This window comes from Silene latifolia, chromosome 8 (genome assembly GCF_048544455.1).
Source record: "Silene latifolia isolate original U9 population chromosome 8, ASM4854445v1, whole genome shotgun sequence".
Lineage (NCBI taxonomy): Eukaryota > Viridiplantae > Streptophyta > Magnoliopsida > Caryophyllales > Caryophyllaceae > Silene > Silene latifolia.
This window is the reverse complement of record NC_133533.1, coordinates 57,485,537-57,498,464: the sequence shown is the minus strand read 5'-3', so window position 1 is coordinate 57,498,464 and position 12,928 is coordinate 57,485,537.

The window sequence follows — 12,928 nt, the reverse complement described above, 5'->3', positions numbered from 1 at the left end:
GGGAGTTTGTAACACCCCAAGAGGTTATGAGATTGAGTTGTCCCACATCGGGAAAATATGAGGATGGTGTATGTTTATAAGGGCTTCCACCCACCACTTAGTAACAAGGGGTTGTGCTTTTGGGCTTAAGTGAGGACAAAACTGGCGCAAAGGCGAACATCTCCTCTTTAGGTGAGGTGTATTACGACGGTGGCAGGTCGGGTTGTTATAGTTGGTTAAGAAAAACATTTGTATTGCATAATCTTTAGGGTAAATTGATTATTACTCCCTTATATAATCCACTTTTTGAAACTTACTCCTTTATATAAATTGTTTTGAAACTTACTCCCACCATATATAACTTTTATCAAATATTGTTCCCATTTAATTATTATGGTCACAAAAAAGAGAGTATTTCATCCAAAATTTGAAATTTGATACTAATTCTTATTGCTTATGATTGTATTTCCCTTTGCTTTATTATGTGATCAATTTAAATCAACTTTCTTCCTCCAAAATTTGTTAAATCCCTTAAGCTATCTATCGGTGTTTGACGAATTTGGGAGGACGAAGATTAATTTAAATTGGTAATGTAATAAGGTAAAGGACAATACATTTGTAAGCAACAAGAGTTAGTACCAAATTTCAAATTTTGGACGAAATATTCTTTTATATGTGACTGAAAGAATTAATGTAGGAGAAATATTTGAATAAAGTTACATATAGTGGGAGTAAGTTTCGAAAAAAATTTATATAAGGGAGTAAGTTTCAAAAAGTGAATTATATAAGGGAGTAATAATAAATTTACCCTAATCTTTAAGCCGATTAAAACAATAAATTATTAACGAACCCGTGATTTTCACGGGCTCCAAAACTAGTTTGCATTAATTAACTAATTAAGGAAAGAAGTTTTTAAAATATGGAAGATGCTTTTATTTTTTGGCGGGAAAAACTGGACACAATGAAAGATAAAAGACAACGGTTACACACCAACCGTTGTATTATAATGAAAACAACTACGGGTTTTTAATCAACCGTTGTCACATTGCAAAATAAAGAAGGCGGTTTGGCTTAACCCGTGTTTATTAGTTTTAATTAAATCATTCTTCAACCAACACACATGCAAACCTTCTCCTCGCTCACTTAAAACCCTCGAACACTGAGTTTCCCTAGAACCACTAGTATTCTCCGTCGCCGTCGCCGTCGCCATCCCCGTTGCCTCTACCGTCCCCTTCGTCATCGCCAGACCGGGCCCAACTTCCCTCTTTGAAGAAGTAATAATAAACCCTACTCCTTCGTCTCATTAACTTAATGTCTTTATTTTCTTTTTTAGTTGTGATATTAGCCCCTAATTATCTTAGGTTTTTTGTGTGTTAAATAACACCTATTATTTTATGTATATTGTGTGTTAAACAACGCCTATATTTTTAGGTATACTGTGTGATCATTTATTTTAGACGGTGTGATGTGACCATAATTAGCGCATATTTAGCCCCCGAATTAGCCTTGTTCCCATGCTTTTTAGTGCATATTTGGGTCATTCATTATCTTTAGTTCTTTGTTTTGCATATTCTTTGAGATTTTGATCCCTTGGTAGGAAAGGAGTAAGAATCTTGCATTTTCATGGCAAAACGAGACTAAATTGATCAAATTCAATGACCAAGCATCAAGGAGAGACAAGATTAGAAGGCCTTTGTACATATTATAGTAGATGAGCAATGTTGAGAAAGGATCCTTGAGTCCCCAAGGAAATCCCCAAGGAATTTATGAAGAAAAGGGAAGAAAAGAAGAAGAAACCTTGCTGAGGCACAATCCGTGCGGATTGTCCTCAATCCGGCCGTCCTCCACCTGCACAATCCGTGCGGTTTTCCGCCAAGACGCCCGGGTTCCATCATCACAATCCGCCCGGATTCTCTCCAAACCGCTCGGGTTCCATCGCCAGAAACCGCCCGTCCCGACCCTAATCCGCCCGGATTCCTCTACAGCGCGATTTCCTCTTCTCCAAGTTAAAAAGAAAGAAGTCCTTCCTTCGGAAAATACCGGCTCCTCCTTGCTCAATCTAAAAAGTGTAATTACTAGTTTAGCCCTTAGTTAACCCTAATGCATCCTCCCTAATTTCCACTATAAATACCCCATTAGTCTAATTAGAGGAGCATGTTCTTCTTATCAATAATTAGAGTAGTTAATATCAATCAAATCTCTCTTTAGTTTTGTAATCAACAATTAATCAAGTTATAATACAAGTTTTATTTCCTTAAATCTCTCTTTTGTTCATCCTTTATTTTGGGTAATTGAAGATTATTTGGGTTATTGTTGGGAGATTGACAACCTCTCAATCAAGCATCAAGTACTTCTTTTATCTTTGCTTTATTATTGGAATCATTAGTAGGTATAATTCTCTTAATCCCTTTTTAATTATTGTTAATTACTTTCATTTATTCATCATGTTTAATATTGTTGGTATGATTGACAACCTTACTAGCATGATCAACATAATAATGAGTGAGTAGTCTCTTAGCTAGGGTTAATGGGTGATTAGGGGAAACCAACATGGGGAATGATTCATGCTTAAATTAATATGCTTTTATGTTTTATTTGCTTGCTTGTTTTGGTCTCAACTCATGCACATGTTATATTTGATGAAATGCTAAGCCTATGAATCCTTGCATTTACTACCATCTCCTATATTTTCAATGAGACTTGTAAGACATAACCCAACTCGAGTCTCATTAGACCATGCATGTTGTTGAGTAGGGAAGATTAAGTCGACTTGTAGGTGTTGTACAATCTAATCGATTCGGACCCAAACTTTCCTAGGATTGTAAGATATAACCCAACTCAATCCATCACAACAATAATTGCTTGCTTATAATTTGAGAACATGTTTGTATGATCAATTCCCATGATTCCCCTATGATCCCATGACACCCTAGTGCTTTTTAATCAATTGTTTACACCCCTTTTAATTCGTCTTGCTAGTTTATTTTCATTGCTATTTTAGTTAGTGACCTTCTACATCAACCCAATTTGTGACACCCCCAAGACACCACTAGTTTCAATAGAAATCTCATTTCAATACCCGTCCCTTGGGATCCGACCTTTACTTGCCTCTTTACTAATTGTAGAGTTGTTTGTGAAGTTATAAATTGTGTTTTGATTCGGACGTGACCCAACGACCACACCTTTAATTGTGAACACGAAACGGACCGATAAAAAATGGCGCCGTTGCCGGGGACGGTGTTTGTTTGATTTAGATTTCCTTTTTATTGTTATTAGTTGTGTCTTTCTTCGCCTTGGGGAATTAAACTTCTGAAGGCTTGTTCTAATTGTTTTCAAGTTGTTCGATATTGTGCGAGATGGATTTTATAGATTGTTTTGTAGAGGACCACTTGAGTATACCTTACTTCAAGGATCCCATGCAAGCATTGGAATCCTTGGAAGCAAGTGAGGCTAACAATATGTATTGGGAATTGGAGGTGGATCTTTTTGAGGCCGCTCTAGCTAACAAGGAACTTACTCGTGCACAATCCGAATTAGTACATAACATTCTAGTGGAAGCATGTCAACCCATGGAGGATGAGCAATCCATCCTAGAAGAGATTTTACAAACTCAAGAGCAAGAGGAACCCATCATGGAACTTGAATATGATGAGGTCGAAAATGAAGTTGAGTATGCTATGAGGATGGAATGTCTAATGGAGATGGAGCAAATTCTCAATGAAACTCCAAATGAGGAAAGTAAGGTACAAACCCCCACTTTAAAACCCCTTCCCCCAAATTTAAAATATGCTTACCTTGATGAATCAAAGACCAAACCCGTGATTGTTAATGATAGACTTGATGATGACCAATTGGGAAAATTCCTTGATGTGTTGAAACAACATGAGAAGGCTATAGGTTATAGTCTAGATGACCTTAAGGGGATAAGTCCCAACTTTTGCATGCATAGAATTCATCTAGAGGAAGACCATAGACCTACCATTCAACCTCAAAGAAGATTGAACCCCCACATGCAAGAAGTTGTCAAAGGAGAAGTCATGAAATTACTTGATGCGGGAATCATATATCCCATATCGGATTCTTTGTGGGTTAGCCCCGTCCAAGTGGTACCTAAGAAAGGAGGTACTACGGTAGTGACAAATGAAAAGAATGAACTAATACCCACAAGAATGATCACCGGTTGGCGTATGTGCATTGACTACCGGAAATTAAACTCCGCAACAAGAAAGGATCACTTCCTCTTACCATTCATTGACCAAATGCTTGAGAGGTTAGCCTCCAACAAATTCTTTTGTTACCTTGACGGGTATTCGGGATTCTTCCAAATCCCCATACACCCGGATGACCAACATAAGACCACCTTCACATGCCCTTATGTCACTTTTGCATATAAGAGGATGCCTTTTGGTTTAAGTAATGCCCCCGCCACTTTCCAAAGATGCATGATGAGTGTCTTCTCCGATTACCTAGAGACCATAATGGAAGTTTTTATGGATGATTTTAGTGTTTATGGAAAGGACTTTGACTCATGTTTGCATAATCTTTCTCTTGTGTTGCAAAAGTGTGAAGATGTTAGTCTTGTTTTAAATTGGGAAAAGTGTCACTTCATGGTCAATGAAGGAATTGTTTTGGGTCATTTGATTTCGGAAAAGGGCATCGAGGTCGACAAAGCTAAAGTTGAGGTGATAGAGAAACTCCCACCTCCCGTAAATGTTAGAGGGGTGAGAAGTTTCCTCGGTCACGCGGGTTTTTATCGTCGTTTCATAAAGGATTTTTCAAAAATAGCAAAACCCCTCACTCAACTTTTGCTTAAAGATGCCCAATTCCAATTCACTGATGAGTGCGTTGAAGCTTTTAATAGGATCAAAGAAGCACTAATCTCGGCACCAATCATCCGACCCCCGAATTGGGAGTTACCTTTCGAGATTATGTGCGACGCTAGCAACTATGCCGTTGGAGCGGTTCTCGGCCAATGGGTAGGGAGAGCTCTTCACGCCATCTATTACATAAGCAAAACCCTCGATCCCTCCCAACTGAATTATGACACAACCGAAAAGGAGCTTCTTGCCATTGTATATGCTTTGGATAAGTTCCGTTCCTACTTGCTTGGATCCAAGGTGATTGTATTTTCGGATCATCGTGCTCTCCGACATCTCTTGATAAAGAAGGAGGCAAAACCAAGATTGTTGAGATGGATTTTGCTTCTTCAAGAATTTGACTTAGAAATAAGAGACAAGAAAGGAGCCGAGAATGTAGTGGCGGATCACCTGTCAAGGATCCGGTTTCATGATGAAAATGGAGAAACCCCGATCAATGACTCATTCCCCGACGATATCTTGATGGCCATTCAAACACAACTTGAAAGGCACATCACCCTATGGTTTGCCGATTATGCCAATTATATTGTTGGAAAGGTACTCCCTCCAAACTTGAATCACAACCAAAGGAAGAGATTCCTATTCGAAGTGAAGAGGTACTTTTGGGATGACCCAAACCTCTACAAGGAGTGTAGTGATGGGCTCTACCGGAGATGTATCCCTCAATGGGAAACCCAAGGAATCTTGGAAGGATGTCATTCATCACCCTACGGTGGGCACCATGGAGCAAGGAGAACCGTTGCAAAAATTCTCCAATCGGGCTTCTATTGGCCTACAATGTTTCAAGATACAAGAGAATTCATCATTCATTGCGACGCTTGTCAAAGAACGGGAAATATCTCGTGGAGGAACGAAATGCCACAAAGGGGCATTCTAGAGGTGGAGATCTTCGATGTTTGGGGAATCGACTACCAAGGGCCCTTTGTGACATCCAATGGGAATAAGTACATCCTTGTGGCCGTAGATTATGTCTCAAAGTGGGTGGAGGCAATTGCCACCCCAAATGATGATGCAAAAACGGTCACCAAGCTTTTCAAGAAGATAATTTTCCCAAGATTTGGAGTTCCTAGAGCAATCATTAGTGATGGAGGAACGCATTTCCATGAGAAGAAGCTTGCATCCCTTTTGACCAAATATGGTGTCCAACATAGAGCCGGCTTGGGATATCATCCTCAAACAAGCGGTCAAGTCGAGATTTCAAATAGAGAGATCAAGCAAATCCTTGAGAAAGTTGTGAACAAGACTCGGAAAGATTGGAGCACAAAGCTTGATGATGCTCTTTGGGCTTATAGGACGGCCTATAAGACTCCCATAGGAGCCTCCCCTTACAAGCTTGTCTATGGAAAAGCTTGTCATTTGCCAATCGAATTGGAGTACAAAGCTTATTGGGCAATCCGAGCACTTAATCTTGATCTCAAATTGAGCGGTCAAAAGAGGATGATTCAAATCCAAGAGTTGGAGGAGTTCCGACTACAATCCTATGAGAATGCAAAGATTTACAAAGAAAGAACGAAATTGCTTCACGACAAGAGAATTAGACAAAAGGCCTTGCACAAGGGAGACAAAGTCCTTCTATTCAATTCCCGCTACCGACTCTTTCCGGGAAAATTGAACTCTAGATGGATGGGTCCCTATGTGATAACCGAAGTTGGAAAATATGGAGATTTCGAACTCAAGGCGGAAGATGGAAGCAAGTTCAAGGTAAATGGTCAAAGGTTGAAGCCATACTATGAAGGAGCGTTTGTTGGAGAGGTCGAGGTCACCTACCTCGGGGCTCCTCACCCTTGAAAGGACCATCTAAGGGAGAGTTTGGTGGAGTCCTCCCTAAACCACCACTTGTAAATATACTAACCCTCTAACTTGTATTTATTGTTTTATTGCATTTGTTTTAATAAATAGCATGAACTCTTTTCATGAGCGTAAGTGAGGGAGGGTTACTAATGAATTTTTAATGAAGGAAGGAACAAACTCTCGAGTGTGGGGACGCATCTAAGAGAGGAGAAAAAAAGTCAAGGGATGAAATTCACAGCCCGAATCCGTGCGGATCCTCTGGAATCCGGCCATATTGCTGCGATCCGGACGTTCAGAGGAAAAACCGTCCGTCCAGCTACGCTGAGAATTTGAAGATTTTTTGACTGAGGTCGAATCCGAGTGTTCTAGGAAGAAAAACGCCCGTCTTGCAGAATCCGGCCGGATTTGAAGAAAGACGCCCGTCTTTCTACCTGTGCATTTCAAGGAAAATCTCTGTAGAAGAATCCGTCCGTCTTCAAAAGGAGATGCCCATCTTGGTGAAAAAGAATCCGAGCGTCTTGAGCTCGGGACGCCCGTCTTTGAGGCGTCAACATTTTAGGAATTTTTCGCTGTGACAGAATCCGGGCGTATTGCCCTGAATCTGCCCGTCCCGAGGAACACCAATCCGAGCGTCTTCAGCACGAATCCGCTCGTCTTCCCACGCTGTTTTGACCCGACTTTTCCCTAATTAAATTACACCCCACCACACATATAGTGACACATCACTATTCCTTCCACTTGCACTATAAAACCCACCTCCTTATGACTCCCATACATACCCAAATCATTCTCTTAACCCACAAGATCAAAAAGCCCCAATTTTCTAGGGTTTCCAAAAGGGCAACACTCAATCAACAAAGAACATCCTTACCCTTTCACAAATCAAAAGAATCAAGAATGGCACCAAGGAGATCCTCTTTTAGGAGTGCAAGAAGACCAAGAATGATGGGAAGTTCCTCTACCTCCCATCTCAACACTTTAAGAAGGGAACATGAACAGATTGTAGATCTTACAAGGCTTGATGACTTCTCAAATGTGGAATTCCTCAATGATGTGCAAAGATTAGTCTTCCACCGGCTTATAAGTAAGAATATTCTTCCCACTAAGTTTTTATGTCATACTACATTGAAGAAGCTTGGGATTTATCACCAAGTGGAAGCTCTCTTTGAGGTTTTCGGTCTTTCAACCCTTTTTCGCATGTATGAACCAACCTATCGGTCTCTTGTGCTCGAATTCTTGAGCTTTTTAAAGATTACAACCTTGAACAAAGTGATATGCATAGAGTTTAGGTTGGAGAATGTTTCTAGGATGATGACCCTTGTAGAATTCGCGAATGTGTTTGGACTCGATGTTTCGCCTACCCGAACATCGAAACCCAAAAAGTATAGTGTTGAGCCTTTGTGGAGGGCCATGACGGGCCGGGATTTCATTCATACCAAGGAATGTCTTGCTTTTCATATCCAAAACCCGATCTTGAGGCTTACATATCGATTTCTTTCGGGCACTCTACTTGCCCGCCGAGATCCGGCCATTGTGAACCAATTAGACCTTGTGTTTATGGAATCCTACCTCAACATTCAAGGGACAAATGGGTATCACTTCAATGCACCTTTAGTTTTGCTAGAGGAATGGGCAAAGTTTAGAAATGGGGATGATGATGGAATGAAGCACATAGTGAATGGAGGACTCATTACTAGACTTGCAAAGCACTTCAACCCAAGGTTCAATGAGAACAATGAGTACACTCCACTTACGGGAAACACGAGAATTAATGAAGATCTCCTTCTCGTCCATCACCATTGGATAACCCTTGAGGGGGTCGATAAGCGGATAAAGTGGTTGACAAAAGGAAGCGATCCGATTTATCTTCCAATGGCCGATCTACCACGGATCTCCCCAAGAAAAGGAAACTTGTCCCCAATGCCATCCTACCTCATCCCAAGTCAAACAAGGCAAGCACCACCACCCCCAAATCCACCACCACAACAACAAGAATAACAAACTCAAAATGAGAAGATAAAAGTGCCTCCCTACCCTTTCCCCTACCAACCGTATAACCATCCAAACCCCTTCATCCTCCCCCGTGATGACTTTGTCACGGGAATCTTACAAGACCTACACTACCGTCAATACGAGACCTCCGTGGACACTTACTATGCCCTCTATCCTCAATATCACGAGATGGTTCGAAGAGGACGGATTAGCGAGGAAGGAGCTTTCCCCTCATGGACTCAAATGGATTTGCTCTTCCCCAACTCGGAGAGAGCTAATGAAGGGGCGAACGGTAGGCAAGAGGAGGGGAGTGGCAATTCTTGTGGAGGTGACACGGTGGAGCTTGAGAGTGAGGACGACGAGTTCATGGACCCAAGTTTGAGTGATGCTTCAAAGGATATTTGGGATAGCGATATAGAGGGAGATGATGCCGATGTCTAGAAGACTACTTCATCACTAGGTGGAGCAAGCGAGAGGCACCCACCTAAGTTTAAGTGAAGTTTTCTCATCTCTCCTCTTTATCTTTCAAAGTTTCATAAAAAGAAGTTTGTGTCTTGTTACCTTGTATTTTCATTAATTTTGATCATTGTTGGATTAGTCCTAGCACCATAGAGGACTCACACCTCGGTACCATTGAGGTGTTCTCATTTTATTGTTCCCATTTTCAAAATCCAAAATGACAAATTAGTTTCATGTATTGCATAGTGTGTGCATGAACTACACCCATCCTTGGACATTAGCAATAGTGTCTAACTCGGTTTGGGGAAGTTAATGCATACACAACGGGAGGTAATCTAAATTATCCTCTCCGTCATAACAAAAACCATGCATCATGTAGTGTACCTTAGTATAGATTGCATTTAGTATAGAAATCATGCATCATCTTTGCATAATTTCCATCATTTTGGCCATTGAGGACAATGCCCATATTAGTGTGGGGATGGGAATTCTAACATTTAACTCTTATTCAAAAAAATCCAAAAAAATTGAAAAATTTCGAAAATCATAAAAAATTGAAAATTGAAAAAACCAAAAACATGTTTATTTCCCTTTGTAGTCTTGTGTATATATATTATGTTTGTTCTATCCTTGTTCACATTGATTGACTACGCCAGATCCGAGACATGAGGATATTGAAGACCGCATGGTATGATCTTTCCAATCTCCTTTTTCCTCTTTATGTTAATGACTATGTGGCTCTATTTTGATTGATGCGGTATAACAATGTGAATTTAGGACTTGCATGTAGTTTATATGTCATATTAGTTGATAGAATCACTTGCATTAGGATGTTTATATTAGTTGCATCATGGCATGTAGTTGCATTTAGATAAAAGTTTTGAAAAATGCCTAATTAGGAACTTTGACAAGAGCAACTAAGCCATTACAAATACTTGTTCAACTTAAGACTTTGCCTACTAGAATGGTTGTAAAACACCCTAGATAGTGTCATACTAGTGTCTTTTGACCCACGACCCAAGGCCTAGTCAAGGGTTTGCATGTGAGTCACCTATCCAACCCCGTGATGCGATGTGGACTTGGTTAACTTGTCTAGGTGACCTTGATTGACCCTGTGGTAAGGCAACCCAAAAATATTTTCTATCAATAAGCTTGAAGTGCTCATTTCAAAGAATTTTGTCATGTGGAAGTAATTTAATGCCAAGGAAACCTCAAATGTTATGAATTGTTGAATGTTGAGAAATTTAAGTTGTTTTGATGGAGGCGTACCACTTCGATGTGCTTTGGTGCGGGATCCATTGAATTGGGACCCCACACGATTGCGAATTCGGCCGCCCAGAGACAGAGTGACTATCACCCCGAAAAGCTATTGTCTAGAGGTTAACCGGTTGCCTAATAAGCGATTGGCGAAAGCAAAGGACACTAGCCCGGAAGGGACAAACCCCATCTTAAATTTTTGAAATGTGAAAGTTGAAATGAGGACAATTTTGAATACTAGTCATATCCACCCATTGTGTATAAAGATTTGAGCATTTCATTCCCAAAAAGCCTTTTTGTTAAGCCACTTGGTCGAGCTTGGAACGATCCATGACCTTTACTTTTGTAGAGAATTCGAGACTTGTCATGTCATATGCTACTAGCATCATAGGGATCATCATTCCACCACCATCCGATCGCTCTTGACGAAAGCATTTGGAAATTGAGGACGAAAGTAGTCTAGTTTAACACCATTTGGAGGTGATTTAGTGCCATCCTCTTAGCCTTAGTAATTTGTTAAACTAGTATTTGTGAAGGATTACATGCTCTTAAATTTGTTCCTCTTTAGTGCCTCCGCCACTTGATGAGGAAGTGGCTATTCTTTTGTAGATGCATCCATTATGTGATTTTGTGTGCTTAATGTTTGGATGTGTCGCCATTTTGGCAAGACCCACCTTGCCTTGCAAGAAGGCATCCTACCTCATGGTTGTCTTGTTGTGAGTTGAAGGGGCGGAGTGAGACCCGCTAATTGTCTCATATCGGATATGCTATTAGGATAGTTAAAATAATGGTCCTAGTCTTTGTCACCTCTTTACTCGGGACGAGCAAAGGTTCGGTTTGGGGATATTTGATGTGACCATAATTAGCGCATATTTAGCCCCCGAATTAGCCTTGTTCCCATGCTTTTTAGTGCATATTTGAGTCATTTATTATCTTTAGTTCTTTGTTTTGCATATTCTTTGAGATTTTGATCCCTTCGTAGGAAAGGAGTAAGAATCTTGCATTTTCATGGCAAAACGAGACTAAATTGATCAAATTAAATGACCAAGCATCAAGGAGAGACAAGATTAGAAGGCCTTTGTACATATGATAGTAGATGAGCAATGTTGAGAAAGGATCCTTGAGTCCCCAAGTAAATCCCCAAGGAATTTATGAAGAAAAGGGAAGAAAAGAAGAAGAAACCTTGCTGAGGCACAATCTGTGCGGATTGTCCTCAATCCGGCCGTCCTCCACCTGCACAATCCGTACGGTTTTCCGCCAAGACGCCCGGGTTCCATCACCACAATCCGCCCGGATTCTCTCCAAACCGCTCGGGTTCCATCGCCAGAAACCGCCCGTCCCGACCCTAATCCGCCCGGATTCCTCTACAACGCGATTTCCTCTTCTCCAAGTTAGAAAGAAAGAAGCCCTTCCTTCGGAAAATACTGGCTCCTCCCTGCTCAATCTAAAAAGTGTAATTACTAGTTTAGCCCTTAGTTAACCCTAATGCATCCTCCCTAATTTCCAATATAAATACCCCATTAGTCTAATTAGAGGAGCATGTTCTTCTTATCAATAATTAGAGTAGTTAATATCAATCAAATCTCTCTTTAGTTTTGTAATCAACAATTAATCAAGTTCTAATACAAGTTTTATTTCCTTAAATCTCTCTTTTGTTCATCCTTTATTTTGGATAATTGAAGATTATTTGGGTTATTGTTGGGAGATTGACAACCTCTCAATCAAGCATCAAGTACTTCTTTTATCTTTGCTTTATTATTGGAATCATTAGTAGGTATAATTCTCTTAATCCCTTTTTAATTATTGTTAATTACTTTCATTTATTCATCATGTTTAATATTGTTGGTATGATTGACAACCTTACTAGCATGATCAACATGATAATGAGTGAGTAGTCTCTTAGTTAGGGTTAATGGGTGATTAGGGGAAACCAACATGGGGAATGATTCATGCTTAAATTAATATGCTTTCATATTTTATTTGCTTGCTTGTTTTGGTCTCAACTCATGTACATGTTATATTTGATGAAATGCTAAGCCTATGAATCCTTGCATTTACTACCATCTCCTATCTTTTCAATGAGACTTGTAAGACATAACCCAACTAGAGTCTCATTAGACCATGAATGTTGTTGAGTAGGGAAGATTAAGTCGACTTGTAGGTGTTGTACAATCTAATCGATTCGGCTCCGGGACCCAAACTTTCCTAGGATTGTAAGATATAACCCAACTCAATCCATCACAACAATAATTGCTTGGTTATAATTTGAGAACATGTTTGTATGATCAATTCCCATGATTCCCCTATGATCCCATGACACCCTAGTACTTTTTAATCAATTGTTTACACCCCTTTTAATTCGTCTTGCTAGTTTATTTTCATTGCTATTTTAGTTAGTGACCTTCTACATCAACCCAATTTGTGACACCCCCAAGACACCACTAGTTTCAATAGAAATCTCATTTCAATACCCGTCCCTTGGGATCCGACCTTTACTTGCCTCTTTACTAATTGTAGAGTTGTTTGTGAAGTTATAAATTGTGTTTTGATTCGGACGTGACCCAACGACCACA